At 47.2% G+C, this 17444-nt stretch overlaps 1 pseudogene; it reads right to left on the bottom strand.

Moving 5' to 3' along the window:
- Positions 1-1218: 1218 nt before the first annotated feature.
- LOC112896021 lies at positions 1219-12519 on the bottom strand (annotated as a pseudogene).
- Between the last annotated feature and the right edge of the window lie 4925 nt (positions 12520-17444).

Raw genomic sequence — 17444 nt, forward strand, 5'->3', positions numbered from 1 at the left:
GACGGTGACATGGACCTATTGTTGCGCATGATCGAGAGATAAGGAGAGAGCACAAAACAACTTGGTAAAATATAAAATAGGTATTTTAGTCCCTCAACTTTGAACCAAGGGTCAAGTTCATCTCTTAAATTTTAGATTTACCAATATGGTCCCTCAACTTTTATTTTCGGTCAAACTTATTCTTATTGTTATGCTAATATTATACTCGATAATAATATGAGATTTATAAAAAAGAAATTCTCTTTGGCCTTAGCTCCTTCTCATTCTAAATTTATTCAAGAGCTGAACATCACAAGTATTTAATTTGAAACATATAATTTTATTTTCCCATGTATCGTATTGTATTGCGGACGTATGGAGAGCAAAGTTAAACCTACTTATTGTATAACTACGTATCACCATATAAAATGTTGTGAAAGTTGAGCAAAGAGTGACACAAACAGTGGAAATTGAGGAGGGAAAAAACAAACTAAAGGTAGAAAGAACTTTTTGCATTTATCTCATATTATTATGGAGTATAATATCAGCATATGGACGAGTTTGACCTAAAAACAAAAGTTGAGAGATCATATTGACCAATTTAAAAGTTGAGGGATGAACTTGACCCTTAGAATAAAATTGAAGGACTAAAATGACTATTTTGCCAAACAACTTTATCTCCGTGATGTGATGGTGCAAGGTGGGGCTGCTAAGTTCCTCTACTTATGTATTGCTGCGCTCAAGCTCTCCACAAGCAATTAAGACGGTAGAAAGAGAAAACGCACGCACGCTCGCAGCTGGATAACTGAATCTTAGAGATCTTTCTCAGGCCTCTGGTCAACATTACTGAACCAGTCAACGCAACAAGTCGCAACCTTCCGCATCTCACGAGCAAATCACGTCGGTTCCATGTTTTTTTTACCAATCAAAGAAGTGACAAAGAGCATTGCGTTCGGATACACTATGTGCAGTTCTGTATCTCACGTATCCAGAATACACTCTCTCTCCATTATCAATAACTATTTCTATGTTTGGTTTTTGGTAACGGTTGCTGCAACACATCAAAAATATGATATGTAATCATTTAGATGAGATGGAAGTGTGTTTTGGTGATTACCAAAAACTTTTAGGTAGTAGGGTTGGATTGGTAATCCGTCAGGGCACCTCCGATCACCCTTATCCAATACAATATATATGTTGTCTATAAAAAAGTTTAAATAAAAATCACAGTATGTGCATGCATATTAGCTCAATAAGGTTGTACAATGTACATCACATGTGTATCCTTATACTTTACAATGTACAAATTTGTAAACATCTTGGTTGTCTTCCATGCATGATCGCCATCTTTTCACTGCCATTGCTTCTTGCTACTAGTTGCTCCACCCGGCAGCTGTATCAGGATGCCAGATTTTTGTCCCGTCTGCCCATTCACCAATCCTCCATTCTTCTCGACCCTGTAAGTCAGGTCTTCTCTGTCGGTCGTGGCGTCTATGTACACCCTGGAATTCTCACCTATTTCTCCCCGGACCAGCATCTTGGACAGTTGGGTTGCTACACTCTTCTGAATCCATCTCCTGATTGGCCTGGCATTGTATACCTGTTGAACCACAACGGAAGAGTTGCATTAAAACCCCCGAGTAAATAGCCGGAACACCGAAAAATAAGATGGTGATGGTCTAGTAGCGGCGATGAAGATCGATCAGAACAAATGGATGCTTTCCCGTACCGGATCGTAAGATAGGGACACGATCGTGTCCAAGGCAGCAGCATCCACTGCCAAAGCGACACCGTGCTTTTCAAGGAGGCGTTCAACATCGTCCATCTAAAGCCGGCAAACCTTCCTCAGCTGCTCGCGCGAGAGAGGGTTGAAGACGACAATCTCATCCAGACGGTTCAGCAGCTCAGGCCGGAAATGCTCTTTAACCTGCAGATGAATTGAACCACCTCAATCAATCAAGGGGTTTCAGCATAACAGTGTATGTATAGGCCAAAAGGAACATGTAAAGAAGTAAAACAGTAGCACACACCTTCACCATGACCTGATCATGAGCAGCCTTCATGGAGATCTTACCCTCCATCCAGCTCTGAAGATGCTCGGCGCCAATGATATGCTCACGTCTAGGCAGCACGTGTAGCAATTTGTTGTGGCCCGATCTTCTCGTAGGATCTGCGAACTTGATAAATTGTCGCTGCGTGACCTGGTGAAGAGGCAGCGCACCGCGAGGCTGTCCACGCGACGAACTACCGAGACAATCACCCTTCCACGTAACAACGTAACAGCCCACGCAATCACGCCCTATAGACGTGAAGGCACGAACTGGGTGAACCGCAGTTCGGCGTTCTACAACTCCCTCAGGAATCGAAAGAACAAATGTTGCAAGCCTCTCAAGACTCACGCATAAACAAAACTCCACGAGTTTGTGTATTCTGAATTCAATAAAATAAGATCTGACTTTTCATTGTCTAGTACAAGATATATATAGAGATAGGGGCGTTCAGCTTTGAGTAAATGGCTGCATGCGCATGCTCTAGTGGATTTCGTGGCTGGTTCGCGCGTCTTTTCAGCTTCTGGCAGCAGTTACTAAAATGAGCATAACTCCTTATTAGGATATCCAAATAATGAACCGTTTGATGGACTGGAAAGTAGACTTGAAGACGCTTCCATCCACTTATTGAACACCGTCTAACTCCTTGTATTCTGTCCGCAGTGATGCTTGGAATTCGTACCATGTGTCAGTCATCTAGCTTCTGGTTGCATTCCCATGCTAAGGTGATGAACCTCCATTTTATTCATGCACACCATAGGCTTCTTGGTTCAGATGTCCAGAGGCTTGAATCCATCTTGATCCCATGCTGGTTCATACACTCCATCATTCCTAAGGACATTGAAACATAGGCTCATTCAACATAGACTGATTATTAAACATAAGGTTAGCGTTCACCTGAGAATGAATTTCCTTCTGCAATTGTTTAGCTCTACTCCTTGTAATTGGACCAGCTATATCAAGTGGAGTTTCATTTGAAGATGAGTGAATGCTAGGCATGTCCTCATTAGCCTCCCCCTCTTGAGAAGGAGTCGTCCTCGACTCAGGCTCACCAACAAATGGAAGCAAGTCTTTGACATTGAATGTTGTACTCACATTGGAATATTCAGGTGGCAGCTCAATTTTGTAAGCATTATCATTTATCTTTTGGAGAACCTTGAACGGACCATCACCCCGAGGAGATAACTTACTCTTACGCTGTTGGGGAAAGCGATCCTTTCGTAGATGCAACCATACAAGATCTCCTGGCTGAAATGTAACCTTCTTCTTACCTTTGTTTGCTTGCTTTGCATATTGTGCTGATTTCTTCTCAATATTCTTTCTTGTCTCCGCATGTAACCGCTTGATAAAGTCTGATCTTTTTGTGGCATCCAAGTTAACTTGTTCCTGTAATGGTAAAGGCAAAAGATCCATGGGAGTATGCGGTTTAAACCCATAAACAATTTCAAATGGATAAGAGTTTGTTGTACAATGGACTGCCCTGTTATAAGCAAATTCGACATGTGGAAGGCAGTCTTCCCAGAGCTTCAAATTCTTTTTCAACACAGCACGCAACATGGTTGACAAGGTACGGTTGACAACTTCAGTTTGCCCATCCGTTTGTGGATGACAAGTGGTTGAAAATAACAACTTGGTGCCAAGCTTAGCCCACAATGTCTTTCAAAAGTAGCTGAGAAATTTTGTATCCCGGTCTGAAACAATAGTCTTTGGAACTCCATGTAAACGAACGATCTCCCTGAAAAACAAATCAGCAACGTGTGAAGCATCATCGCTCTTATGACATGGGATAAAATGTGCCATTTTAGAAAAGCGATCTACAACAACAAAAATAGAATCCCTCCCCCTCTGAGACCGAGGTAACCCCAGAACAAAGTCCATAGATATATCTTCCCAAGGTACATGTGGAATAGGTAATGGAGTATATAAGCCATGGGGATTGAGGCGGGACTTAGCTTTCAAGCAAACGATGCAGCACCCAACATGCCGCTGGACATCACGTCGCATATGTGGCCAAAAGAAATGATCAGAGAGCATGTCCAATGTCTTTTTGACACCAAAATGACCAGCTAGTCCACCTGCATGTGCTTCTTGCAAAAGAACTTGACGAATCGAACAAGCTGGAATGCATATTTTGTTAGTCCGAAACAAGAAGCCATCATGCACATAATATTTATCCCAACCTTTTCCATCAATGCAACGAGAGAAAGGCTCTTTAAATTCAGCATCAGCAGCATAAAGTGTTTTAATGGATTCCAAACCAAGCACTTTTGTATCTAGTTGTGTAATCAACGCACATCTTCTAGACAAGGCATCAGCAACAATGTTATCTTTACCACGCTTATATTTGACAACATAGGGAAACGTTTCAATGAACTCAATCCATTTAGCAAGTCGACGGTTCAGCTTGCCTTGACTTTTAAGATATTTCAAAGCTTCATGATCAGAATGGATTACAAATTCTTTAGGTAACAAGTAATGTTGCCAAACTTCCAAAACACGAACTAAGGCATAAAGCTCTTTGTCATAAACCGAGTAATTCAGATGTGGACCATTTAGCTTTTCAGAAAAGTAGGCAACAGGTTTACCTTCTTGCAGCAGTACACCTCCTATGCCAATACCACTTGCATCACATTCGATCTCAAATGTCTTACCAAAATCAGGAAGTTGTAGCAGCGGTGCTTCACAAAGCTTTGTTTTCAGCTCATTGAAGGCTTGGTCTTGTTCATCTCCCCACTTGAATGGAACATCCTTCTTTGTCAAATTATTGAGGGGTGCAGCGATCATGCTGAAATCTTTAACAAAACGCCTGTAAAAACCTGCAAGACCATGAAAGCTTCGAACTTGGCTCACATTTACCGGTGTAGGCCAATCCTTTATTACTTTAACCTTCTCTTCATCAACCTGAATACCATCTGCGGAAACAACAAAGCCAAGGAAAACAACACGGTCTGTGCAAAAGGTGCACTTAGCAATGTTGCCATACAATTTCTCTTCCCTCAAAACAGCAAGTACTTGATGGATATGATCAAGATGTTCATCAAATGATTTGCTATAGATCAGAATATCATCAAAATAAACAACAACAAACTTGCCAATGAAAGCTCGTAAAACATGATTCATTAAGCGCATAAAAGTTGAAGGAGCATTTGTCAAGCCAAATGGCATCACAAGCCATTCATAGAGACCAAATTTAGTTTTAAACGCTGTTTTCCATTCATCACCAAGTTTCATGCGGATTTGATGATAACCACTACGCAAATCTATTTTGGTGAAAATGATAGAACCACTCAATTCATCTAACATGTCATCAAGTCGTGGAATGGGATGGCGATATCGAACAGTTATAGCATTGATAGCACGACAATCAACACACATGCGCCAAGAGCCATCTTTCTTTGGGACTAAAAGAACGGGAACTGCACATGGTGATAAGGATTCACGAACATACCCTTTGTCCAAAAGCTCTTTTACCTGTCGCTGAATTTCCTTTGTTTCTTCAGGATTGGTGCGGTACGCTGGACGATTTGGAAGCGAAGCACCTGATACCAAATCAATTTGATGCTCAATTCCACGGAGTGGAGGAAGTCCAGCTGGTATCTCATCAGGAAAAACATCTTCGAAGTCCTGTAAGAGATCAAGAACAACACTAGGCAGCGATGAAGGTAAATCGTGAGTTGAAAGTAGGACCTCCTTGTGCAAGAGCACAAAGAATGGGGTTGTGGTGTTTCTCACTTCTCTCAAATCACTCTTGCTCACAAAGAGACACTCAGTGTGGCGTGGCTGTTTAGGATTGGCATGAGGCTTTATGTGGCTGGATGGGTTAGAACTCTCTCCCTTACTTGGGTTGGGGGTCTCACTCAATTTTCTTTTGTCTGATTCCTCTCTTTTCTTGCGAGCCATATCTGAAGTATGTATCTCCTCTGGAGATAATGGAACAAGAACCACCTTCTTGTCATTGTGAATGAAAGTGTATTTGTTAGACCGTCCAAAATGCACTGAGTCCACATCAAATTGCCAGGGCCGACCAAGCAGCAAATGGCATGCTTGCATGGGGACAATATCACAATCCACCTCTCCATGATAATCACCAATGGAAAATGACAAACGAATCATGGCTGAAACCTTAACTGTCCCGGAATTATTCAGCCATTGCATATGGTACGGATGTGGATGGCGACGTGGCTGCAAACCAAGCTTCTCAACAAGCAAAGCACTAACAATATTATTGCAGCTCCCACCATCTATGACGAAACGGCACACTTGGCCTTGTACTTTGCATCGGGACTGAAATAAATTATGGCGTTGTCCTTGTTCAGCAGCAACAAACTGAGTGGAAAGAACTCTCCTAACCACCAAAGAAGGAGATGGTGTATTCATTGTAGAAGGCTCGAAATCAGGAAAATCAGCAAGCAACTCATCAAAATCAGCACTAGTAATCTCGTCAGAAGATGGAGAAATAACATCTTGTAACATGTCATTGTGAGCAAAAGTTGGAATAGGTTGAATTGCTAAACAATTCAGACCTAGCTCAAATGTACCATCCTCTGCTGAATACTCACAAGTGTCAATATTAAAATCTAAAAATACATTGGTAAGCTCATCCTCCTCTTCACTTTGTGAATCATAAGAACCATCAGCAAGGGCAATAATAGTACGACGATTGGGACATTCAGCTTGTTTATGCCCATGACCACCACACTTAAAACACTCAATCTTGCTTGTCTTGCGTTGGGTGGCTGCAGTAGAAGAAGTGGGCTGATTTGAACTCACAGCTTTACCTTTCGTATCCAATTGTTTGGAAGAAGGTGGAATGGATCTATTTGTTCCACGAGATGAGGATTTGGGCGTTGCAGCTCCTTGCTGTTGGAATTGAGGAGTGACATCTCCTTGCTGTTGGGAATGACGCCATGAAGCATTGTATTTGTAAGACGTAGCAACTTGTCGTTCAGCCCTCTTTGCAAAATGAACCAACTCAGTGAGACAAGTGTAATTTGTCATATCCACTTTATTAGCAATGGGTTTATTGAGGCCAACCAGAAACCGAGCCATTGTTGATTCCTCATCCTCAGTTATCCCTGTACGAAGTAAGCACATTTCCAATTCCTGAAAATATTCATCAACACTGCGAGTACCTTGCACAAGACGTTTCAGTTTCAAATGTAGATCACGAGAATAATATGCAGGAACAAAACGACGTCTCATTTCCCTCTTCATGTCTTCCCAAGTTATACGATCATGCCCAACTCTTTGATATTCAGTACGGACCTGATTCCACCAAGTTATGGCATAACCTTTAAACTCAATGGCTGCAAGCTTTGCCTTCTTTTCAGCAGGGTATTCATACAAATCAAATAGTTGCTCCACTTTGGTTTCCCATTCAAAGTAATCATCAGCATTCTCCTTGCCGCTGAATGGAGGAATGGACACTTTAACCTTGCCCAAACCATCATCATTGTGACGTCGTTCATGATGACGTCGACGGTGATCACCATAACGACCACGGGCTCCAAAACGGCCAAAGTTATCACCACCATGATCATCATATGCACCACGGCGACCATAAGGATCACCTCCATGTTCAGCATCAAGATCAGGAGGATGCCCAACAGGAACACGTCGTGCACGACCAAAACCAGCAGCAAATCCTCAGCCGCGGCCACCTGCAAAGTTATCAAAACCAGCAGCGAATCCTCGGCCACGACCACCACCACCGCCACCGGCATGTTGATCATCATCCTCAATGTGTTCATCATCATGAGGTGGATGCTCCCCATGTTGCTGCTGTAGTGATCGTAGAAGCGCTTGCATCCCTTGCATCAATTGTTGCATTTGTGCACGCACTTCCTGAATTTCTTGTGCAGACACAGTGTGAGAAGGGGAATCTTCATTTCCTGCCATGTTAGTAACAAAGAGAGAGAGTAATAGGACAAAATATATGTAGAATCACTCCCTCACCACTTACAAAACAAGTTCTTTCTCTCCCTGAAAAGAGCAAGAACCGGGGCTGCAATTTGTAGTGGAAGAGTGATTGTAACAGCAACGATGGTGCAACAACTCACGGCGCGTTTTAAGTGGAGCTTGGTGGGGTAATATGTAAGTGGAATGCGCTGATAAATGTAGTTATGCAAAACCGAATAATAATCCAAGAACACAAGTCTAAGTTGCTGAATATAAAGGAAAAGATGCACAAAGAAAGGAACACGATGTAGGAAGTGGATAGATGAACACCAATTGCACCAAACGAAACTTGTTGCTGCCCAAACCCCTTTTTGGTGTGCTGAACACAATTCTCTTTTATTTCTTTTCTTTCCTTTTTTTTTTGAACAAGAACTCGTTGTTTTCAGTCCTTCTTTTGACCAATATACATCTTTTCTTTTAAGATTTGTGACAACACAGCAAAACTTTCAACTGAGGGGCGCACAAGGATCAACCAAGATGGATGGTGCAGCACAAAAACAAGAAACTCGGAAGGGGAATATGTGGCGGGTAGAAAATAAGGGTGGGACGGGTGGGTATTTTTTTGTTATATATATGCAGCAAGCAAAGACGATCAGATCAAGGATGGGATGGAACAAAGATAACAGCTAGAACAATGAGGGGAAAAAAAATTCAGCAACTAGACAAATCTTAAAGGATTAAAACTCGATAAAGCAAACTACAAAATCAGTAGCACGTATGAATTTGGGCTGTAGGTTTTCTTTTTGGCTATTAGTGGACAGTAGGTATATAAAATCTATGCTACCAGAAACAAGAACAATCCTACTGAGGAAACGGAGGCTGTGATACCAGATGATATGCTCACGTCTAGGCAGCACGTGTAGCAATTTGTTGTGGCCCGATCTTCTCGTAGGATCTGCGAACTTGATAAATTGTCGCTGCGTGACCTGGTGAAGAGGCAGCGCACCGCGAGGCTGTCCACGCGACGAACTACCGAGACAATCACCCTTCCACGTAACAACGTAACAGCCCACGCAATCACGCCCTATAGACGTGAAGGCACGAACTGGGTGAACCGCAGTTCGGCGTTCTACAACTCCCTCAGGAATCGAAAGAACAAATGTTGCAAGCCTCTCAAGACTCACGCATAAACAAAACTCCACGAGTTTGTGTATTCTGAATTCAATAAAATAAGATCTGACTTTTCATTGTCTAGTACAAGATATATATAGAGATAGGGGCGTTCAGCTTTGAGTAAATGGCTGCATGCGCATGCTCTAGTGGATTTCGTGGCTGGTTCGCGCGTCTTTTCAGCTTCTGGCAGCAGTTACTAAAATGAGCATAACTCCTTATTAGGATATCCAAATAATGAACCGTTTGATGGACTGGAAAGTAGACTTGAAGACGCTTCCATCCACTTATTGAACACCGTCTAACTCCTTGTATTCTGTCCGCAGTGATGCTTGGAATTCGTACCATGTGTCAGTCATCTAGCTTCTGGTTGCATTCCCATGCTAAGGTGATGAACCTCCATTTTATTCATGCACACCATAGGCTTCTTGGTTCAGATGTCCAGAGGCTTGAATCCATCTTGATCCCATGCTGGTTCATACACTCCATCATTCCTAAGGACATTGAAACATAGGCTCATTCAACATAGACTGATTATTAAACATAAGGTTAGCGTTCACCTGAGAATGAATTTCCTTCTGCAATTGTTTAGCTCTACTCCTTGTAATTGGACCAGCTATATCAAGTGGAGTTTCATTTGAAGATGAGTGAATGCTAGGCATGTCCTCATTAGCCAAGGTTTGAGGTCATGATGATCACGGTGTTCTTGAAGTCCACGGTCCTGCCTTGACCATCGGTCAATCTCCCATCATCCAGGACCTGGAGCAGAGTGTTGAACACTGCCACGTGTGCCTTCTCGACCTCATCAAGGAGGACAACCCTGTACGGCCTCCTGCCCTCCCCCTCATGGCCAACATAGCTGCATAGTTAGCATCCATCCCAAAACAAACATCAGAGTCCATAGCCAGTAGCTAGTGATGCACAATTTCACACCCAAGAAAGGGAAAAGCATCATGATGTGCTTATCCAGGTGGTGCTCCAATGAGCCGGGCAACTGAATGCTGCTCCGCGTATTCAGACGTCCATGCGGACAAGGTGTTTCTTATCGTAGAAGAGCTGCTCAGCGAGGGCCTTGGCGAGTTCAGTTTTACCTACACCGGTGGGTCCGAGGAAAAGGAATGAACCAACGGGCTGCTGTGGCCGTCCAAGACCAGCCCTGGACCTTAGAACAGCATCAGCAACTGCACTGACGGATTCGTGTTGTCCAACAACTCTCTTGTGCAGACTATCAGACAAACCAATCAGCCTCTCCTTTCTCATTCTGTCCGAGGCTGGTCACCGGAATCCCGGTCCAGCGGTTCACAACCTACACACACACAACGATAGAAAAGCCATTGGAATTTCAGCCGAAATTTGTGGTTGTTTCAAGAATAATATACTAGAAGTGAAAAACACTGAATAAGTCAACATTGAAAATGAGAAAAAAAAGAGACACCATACAGGTAGCCTCTGACCAACATACCTCTGCAATCTGCTCGGGGCTGACGGCCTCAACTAACATCATGTTGTCTCCAGCCTCAGCCTCTAGCTTGGCGATGGCGGCCTCGACCTCCGGCAGGGCACCGTATCTGATGTCGGCCGCACGGTCCAGCCTCTGGCGGCGCTCGGCCTCCTCTAGGTTCGGCAGCATCTCCTCGCGACGCTGCTTCAGCTTCCTCATCTCGTCGATCCTTTCTTTCTCCTTGCGGTACTTCGTCTGCAGCGGCTGCAGCTGGGCCCTCAGATCGTCCAATTCTTTCCTGACCTGAAACGAAGCGGATTGCACTGAATAGAGAAGAAGGTTGTGTGCTGCATGACTAGGTAGGTGGTCAGGTGGATCAGGAGTTCAGGGCCAGGAGAGTCGTCTCCCACCTCAACTAGCTGAGCTTTGCGTTGTTTGTCCGTCTCCTTCCCGAGCGCGTGGAGGTGGACTTGGAGCTCGATTCTTTTCCTCACGAGCCTGTTGATCTCCTCCGGCTGGCTGTCAAGCTGCACCCTGACGTTTGCGCAGGCCTCGTCGACCAAATCGATTGCTTTGTCAGGCAGATGGCGACCTAATACACACACATGTAACAAAAATTTCCAAAAAAAAACATTTAACAAGTTAAATTGTTAGGCAACAAAGTAAAAATAATGAAACGTGAACACGACTACGATCATTGCATTAGCAGTAAATAAAAACTCCAGAAATACTACAAGAAGAAGAAGAACTGAATTTTCTTACCTGTGATGTACCTAGATGAGAGCTCGGCGGCCACTACAAGAGCACGGTCCTGGATCATCACACCGTGGTGACCCTCGTGCTTCTCCTTGAGCCCTCTCAGTATACTGACCGTGTCCTTGACGCTGGGCTCGGCCACGAACACCTGCTGGAACCGCCTCTCGAATGCCGCGTCCTTCTCGACGTACCTCCTGTACTCGTCCAGCGTCGTCGCGCCGATGCACCGGAGCTGGCCCCTCGCGAGCATCGTCTTCAGCAGGTTGGCCGCGTCCATGGAGCCCCCCGCCCTCCCTGCCCCGAGCACGAGGTGTATCTCGTCGACGAACAGGATCACCTTCCCGTCGGCCTCCTCCACCTCCCTGAGCACGGCCTTGAGCCGCTCCTCGAACTGGCCGTGGTACGTGGCGCCGGCCACGAGCGCGCCCACATCGAGCTCCACGACGCGCACGCCGCGGAGGCCGCCGGGGACGTCGCCGCGGAGGACGCGCTGCGCGAGGCCCTCCACGATGGCTGTCTTCCCCACCCCGGGCGCGCCGATGAGGACGGGGTTGTTCTTGGTGCGCCGCGACAGGATCACCGCCACGCGCCGGATCTCGTCGTCGCGGCCGATCACCGGGTCCAGCTTGCCCGCCACCTCCACGAGGTCGCGGCCGTACGCCCTGAGGGGCTGGAAGTTGGCGTCCCCCGGGGCCGACTCCACCCGCCGGCCGCCGCCGCGTAGCTTCTCGACCTCGGCCTTCACCCGCGACGCCGCCACCCCGGCCTCCGTGAGCGCGTCGGAGATCTGGAGCTCCTCGAGGAGGGAGACGAGCAGCACGTCGACGGAGAGGTAGAAGTCCCGGCGGGCCTTCTGCGCGGACTGGGCGCTGCGGAGGACCCTGGCCAGCTCGGGGGACAGGGGGACGGTGTCCGTCCGCTCCGGCTGCGACGGCAGCCCTTCCACGGCGGCGGTCACGACGCGCTCGAAGGAGTCGGCGGCGTCCTCGTTGCCGCCGGACGCGTGGGCGATGGCCTGGCGGAGGATGCCGGACCTGTCCGCCGCCAGCGCCGCGGCGAGGTGCATCGGGCCGAACTGCTGGTGGTTGGCCTCGGACGCCATCTCGTACGCCGCCGAGAGCGCCTCGTCGGCCTTATGCGTGAGCTTGCCGGGATCCATCGCTACCTTCGACGACAATCTACAAATTAGAAAGGGAAGGAAGAAGGAGCACTCATCAGGTGCCCATGGAAGCTTTGATTCGTCGTAGAAGAGAGGCCATTATTACCATGATCTGTCACTATTACGCATTTTTACGCTAGACGTACAAACCTACTATTCGTTAGCACGCTGCATGATGGATTAGCATAGTAATTTTATAATTTAAACCAAAAATATCTGGTAAATGCCCAAGAAAGAGCAATCTGATTTTGATAATTAACGTCAACATTATCAATGGATTGACGTTGCCCGGCTGGTATGTAAGGTTCAGTCTAGTGTATGCGCTAGGTGAATACTGAATATGTGATGGACTTGAGAATCGATTAAACACCTTCAGGAGGTAAAAAAAAGACCAAGAATAGATTTCATGAATAAATAAATAAGGACCAACATGTGTTACCTCATGTGATCGAGAAGACGAGAGTACAATGATCTCGCTTTTGTAGCAATGATAAATACATTGTAAAAAAGAATCAAAGGACAGTGTGCACTTCGCAAGACTTTTCTCTTACAACTACAATACACGTCTTATATTGACCAAAGTTAGAAGGCATGCATCGATCCTTACCACTCAAACGACACGAGCTATTCCACGAACACCGGGGAGGGAGCTTGTTAACGATCCTCGGAAGAAGCAAAAGGGTGCAGAGATCACAAGTCGTGCCCGGGTTTAATAGAGGGGAGTGGAGACGAGGAACCCCTCGCAGCGACGACCTCGGCCAACGACTCTGGCAAGCTCCAACCGTGCCGACAAGCGGATGGAAGCGGACGGCATCAGACTATCAGACATTCGGACCGGGTGGCTGGATAGATGGGGATCGCAAGGACATGTTCCAACGGAGACTGTACTCCAGAGGGCAGACCAGTGACCTGTCCACAAATTTTGCTTCACCGCCCTAGAAAACGAAGAATATTGCCTTTTCTTGTTGGGATCCAATGTAATCGTCCCTCTTATTCTTACAAGTCTATATCCAGTGCCTCTCCTACTTCACCACTAATAATAATACAAAATGTTTACCACATTTACTTCTGTCTCTCGAAACTAGAGGTAAAGGGTTTTAAAATTTGACTTAGATAATTTAAGGGTCGGGTCCTAAAAGTGTCTGCCATCCGGGGTCACGGGACTGTGTACATAACGTAGTTTAAACAGGTTTAAGAGATAAAGTCCGTCTTATCTCTTATTTGTCTTATTTATCTCTTATTTATCTCGTATGAATAGGAGATAAAGCTAGTCGGTACAGAAAGAATTTACTCGAGTTGTATTCGGTTATGATTCCTTATCTAGTATTGGATTAGGATTCTTGTAACCCTGACCTCCCGGATATATAAGGGGAGGGGCAGGGACCCATTCAAAACATCAACACCCAAGGGAATACAAACCACCCCACAGGACGTAGGGTATTACGCACCTCGCGGCCCGAATCTGTCTAAATCTTGTGTTTCTTGCACCTTCGAGTTCCTGATCTCGGCGTCTTCTTACCTAAACTTACCACCTCGGGTATATCCCTCGGTGGGCAGCCAGTAAAACACCGATAGCTGGCGCGCCAGATAGGGGAGCGCATCGAAGATCCACCGGCAAACTCGATGGCATCTTTTCAGTTCACCAGGTCAGTACCTTCTCAGGGTACAACGTTTGTTTTTAGCTTGTGGGTCTGCATCGCAGATGGTGCGGGCAGTTTTCGTCGATTCCTCGTCGACATGAAGCCAAAAACTCCCGTGGCGGATCCTCGCAGCGACCTTGACAAGTTCGTTGATGATCTCGACGACTTATCAATTCATGCATCCGCTGCAAGGATCAAGGTGGAGTCTGCTTCCGGCGCGACTTCATCCGGCGCAGTGGCAACCTTCCTTGGGTTGGACTCATTCCAATCTAAGGATTTGCGTAGCTGATCATGACTCGGTCTACGCAGTTTGGCCACTGATCTCCAGGAGGTCGATATCTTCGGGTCCCTCTCCGTATTGGAGAAGGACCCGGACTCTCTACTCCAACTCGAAGGGCCGAAGCCACCGCACGACGGGGGGCTTCGGGTTATTTTGGTACCAGCGATCTGATGATCATCTCCACCCCGGAGGGGCGTTTCGTGCATTGGAAAGGCATGAAACCTTCTGATCTACTCGAGGCTGAGGATCGACTTGTGGCCCACCTCGAGCCTTTGCCTTTTCAGGAGGGCAGGCCGTTAGCCACCGTGGTGGAGGAGTCGACTGAATTAGTCGACGAGGGCTCTGAGGAGCTCATCTCCCGCCAGGTGCTGATGGCAGAAGAAGGCGAGGATGATGGCAACTTGCCCATCGACGAATTTGATGCGGTCTCCGAAGATGAAGCCACAGCCAACGCCGGCGACGAAGATGACGCCGATCGTGAGGCACGAAGGACCCGGAACAGGGCTCGTAGCTCGCCGAAGGAGGGTCAATGAGCGCACGCGATCCATGCATCGCGAGCTTGACGCCGAATTTGCTGCCGTAAGCGAGCGGGGTTTCCGGACTCCGGTGGCCAATATCGCCAGGGTTACGGCCATACTCGAGCGCAGTAACGATCCGAACGTGCGTCAAGCACTTCGTTATGTGCAGAGGGCATGGATTCAGCTTGATCAGCAAAACCCGGCGTCTACTCTCAGGGAGGAGCACGTGGGTGAAAGCCGAAGCCAGGCTCACTACCAAACAACAGGCGGCCGTCCTCGACCTCAGCGCAGCAACAACAATAATGCTCATGGGAGTCAGGCTCCTGGTGGGAGGCAGCAGCCACCTCCAGGAGGTAACCCGCGACAGGCCAATCATCGGCCTCCTCCAGAAGACCTGCGCCAGCATATCAATGAAGGCCGCGATGCGCGGTCCGTGATCGATTCCAGGCGAAAAGTGCGCGAAGAAGTCGAGACGGAAGGTACTGATTGCAGTGACCGTTTCCCAGCTTTCTCCGCACGATTCAGCAGCTACAAGTACCCTGAGGGCTTCAAGCCGATTGGCATCACCAAGTATGATGGTAAGCAAGTTATTCAGCAATGGCTACGTTGCTACTCCACCGCCATTGAAGTAGCAGGGGGCTCCAACATCACCTAGGTCGTCTACTTCCCAATGGCTTTGGACCCCGCGCCGCTCACATGGTTGGAGAGCCTTAGCAACAACTCGATCGACTCCTGAGAGCGGCTCAAGAAGGTATTCATCGACAACTTCCAGGGGGCGATCGCTCGTGCGAGTACTCGTCATGATCTTGCTCAGTGTAAACAGGAACGTAACGAGCTCCTACAATCCTACACACGCCGTTTCTTTGATGTCCGTGCCACCATCGCGAATATCTCAGAGGAGGACATCATTGACTGCTTCTACAACAGCATCACCGATCCAGACATCTACAGAGACTTCGGGCAGAACAGGCCGAAGACTGTTGCGGGGTTGCGTGACATGATGCACGACTGGTCCGAGCAGGAGGAGAAGATGCGGGAGCGGTTCCTGAGGCGCCAAGATGGCAAACTGAGGCGTCCTCATGACAACCGCAACAACAAGAGCCAGCGGGACTATCTGAGTCCACCCGGAAAGCGCAAGCCAGATGATCTCCTCGCGGCTGTGGATCATCCCTCGTGAGGCAAGAAGTCGACGATGCAGGAGGAGTTCGAGAAGCTCCTGCAGAAGAAATGCCCATGGCATCCAGGTGCCAATCATGTGGCAATTGATTGTTACCACCTCCGGAGGACTTTCAGCAATTCCGGCGGTGGCAAGAAGAACAAGAAGCCCATGGACAAGGAACCCAAAGATGATGACCAAGGGGACCACGGGCGCAACCCGAAGTTCCAAGATGCTTCGAAGACCGTCAACGTCATCTTCGGGGGGATGGAGACTTCGGTTCCAGGCGGGAACAAAAACTGCTTCTCCAGGAGATCATGTCCGTCGAGCCGGCGGCACCACGACCACTTCGCTGGTCGGAGGTGCCCATCTTGTTCTCCTGTGATGATTAGTGGATAAGCTTTTCGGAGCTTGGTAAGTTCCCCTTGGTTCTGGACCCGGTGGTGGCAGAAGTCAGACTCACCAAGGTGCTCATCGATGGTGGGAGTGGTCTCAACCTCATCTTCACCAGCACTTTGAGAAAGATGGGTCTAGACTTCATGGACATGCTGGGTCCAAGCAAATCTCCATTTTACGGCATTGTCCCTGATAATGCGGCGCACCCATTTGGCACGGTGGTTCTTCCAGTCACTTTTGGCACGAGGGAGAATTACCGCACCGAGTTCATTAAATTTTAAATTGCTAACTTCGAATCTTCTTATCATGCTATACTAGGTCGTCTGGCACTCGCCAAATTTATGGCAGTGCCGCATTATGTTTATTTGCTTCTTAAGATGCCAGGACAAAGTGGGATACTTACTCTCCGAGGCTACTTGAAGAAGTCATATGATTGCAACCAGGAGGCGATCCAATATACTTCGACTACGCGTGTGCCAGATGCTTCAAGAGAAGTACTCACGGCCGCGCAGCAGCTCTCCCAAGTCGGGCTGGAGATCCCTTCAAGAAAGGCCAGCAAGTCGAGCATCCAGTCGACTGGTGACGTGACCCTCAAGTCGATCCAGCTCCAGGAGGGTGACTCATCTAAGACCGCCGTCATCGGTGCGGGCTTAGATGAAAAATAGGAACTCACGCTCGTCAGTTTCCTTCAGGCTAACCGAGACATATTCGCGTGGAAACCAGCAGATATGCCAGGGGTGCCTAGGGAACTGATTGAGCATAGTCTGAATGTACACCCAAATGCTGTGCCCGAAAAGTAACGCCTTTGGAGGTTTGCTCATGACAAGCGCGAGGCCATTAAACGGGAAATAGCTAAACTCCTCACGGCTGGCTTCATTGAAGAAGTGATTCATCCAGAGTGGGTAGCTAATCCCGTCCTTATAAGGAAAAAGAATAATGAACGGAGAATGTGTGTTGACTACACCGATCTCAACAAGTATTGCCCAAAAGATCACTTCGGGCT

This window comes from Panicum hallii, chromosome 1 (genome assembly GCF_002211085.1).
Source record: "Panicum hallii strain FIL2 chromosome 1, PHallii_v3.1, whole genome shotgun sequence".
In the NCBI taxonomy this organism is placed as follows: domain Eukaryota; kingdom Viridiplantae; phylum Streptophyta; class Magnoliopsida; order Poales; family Poaceae; genus Panicum; species Panicum hallii.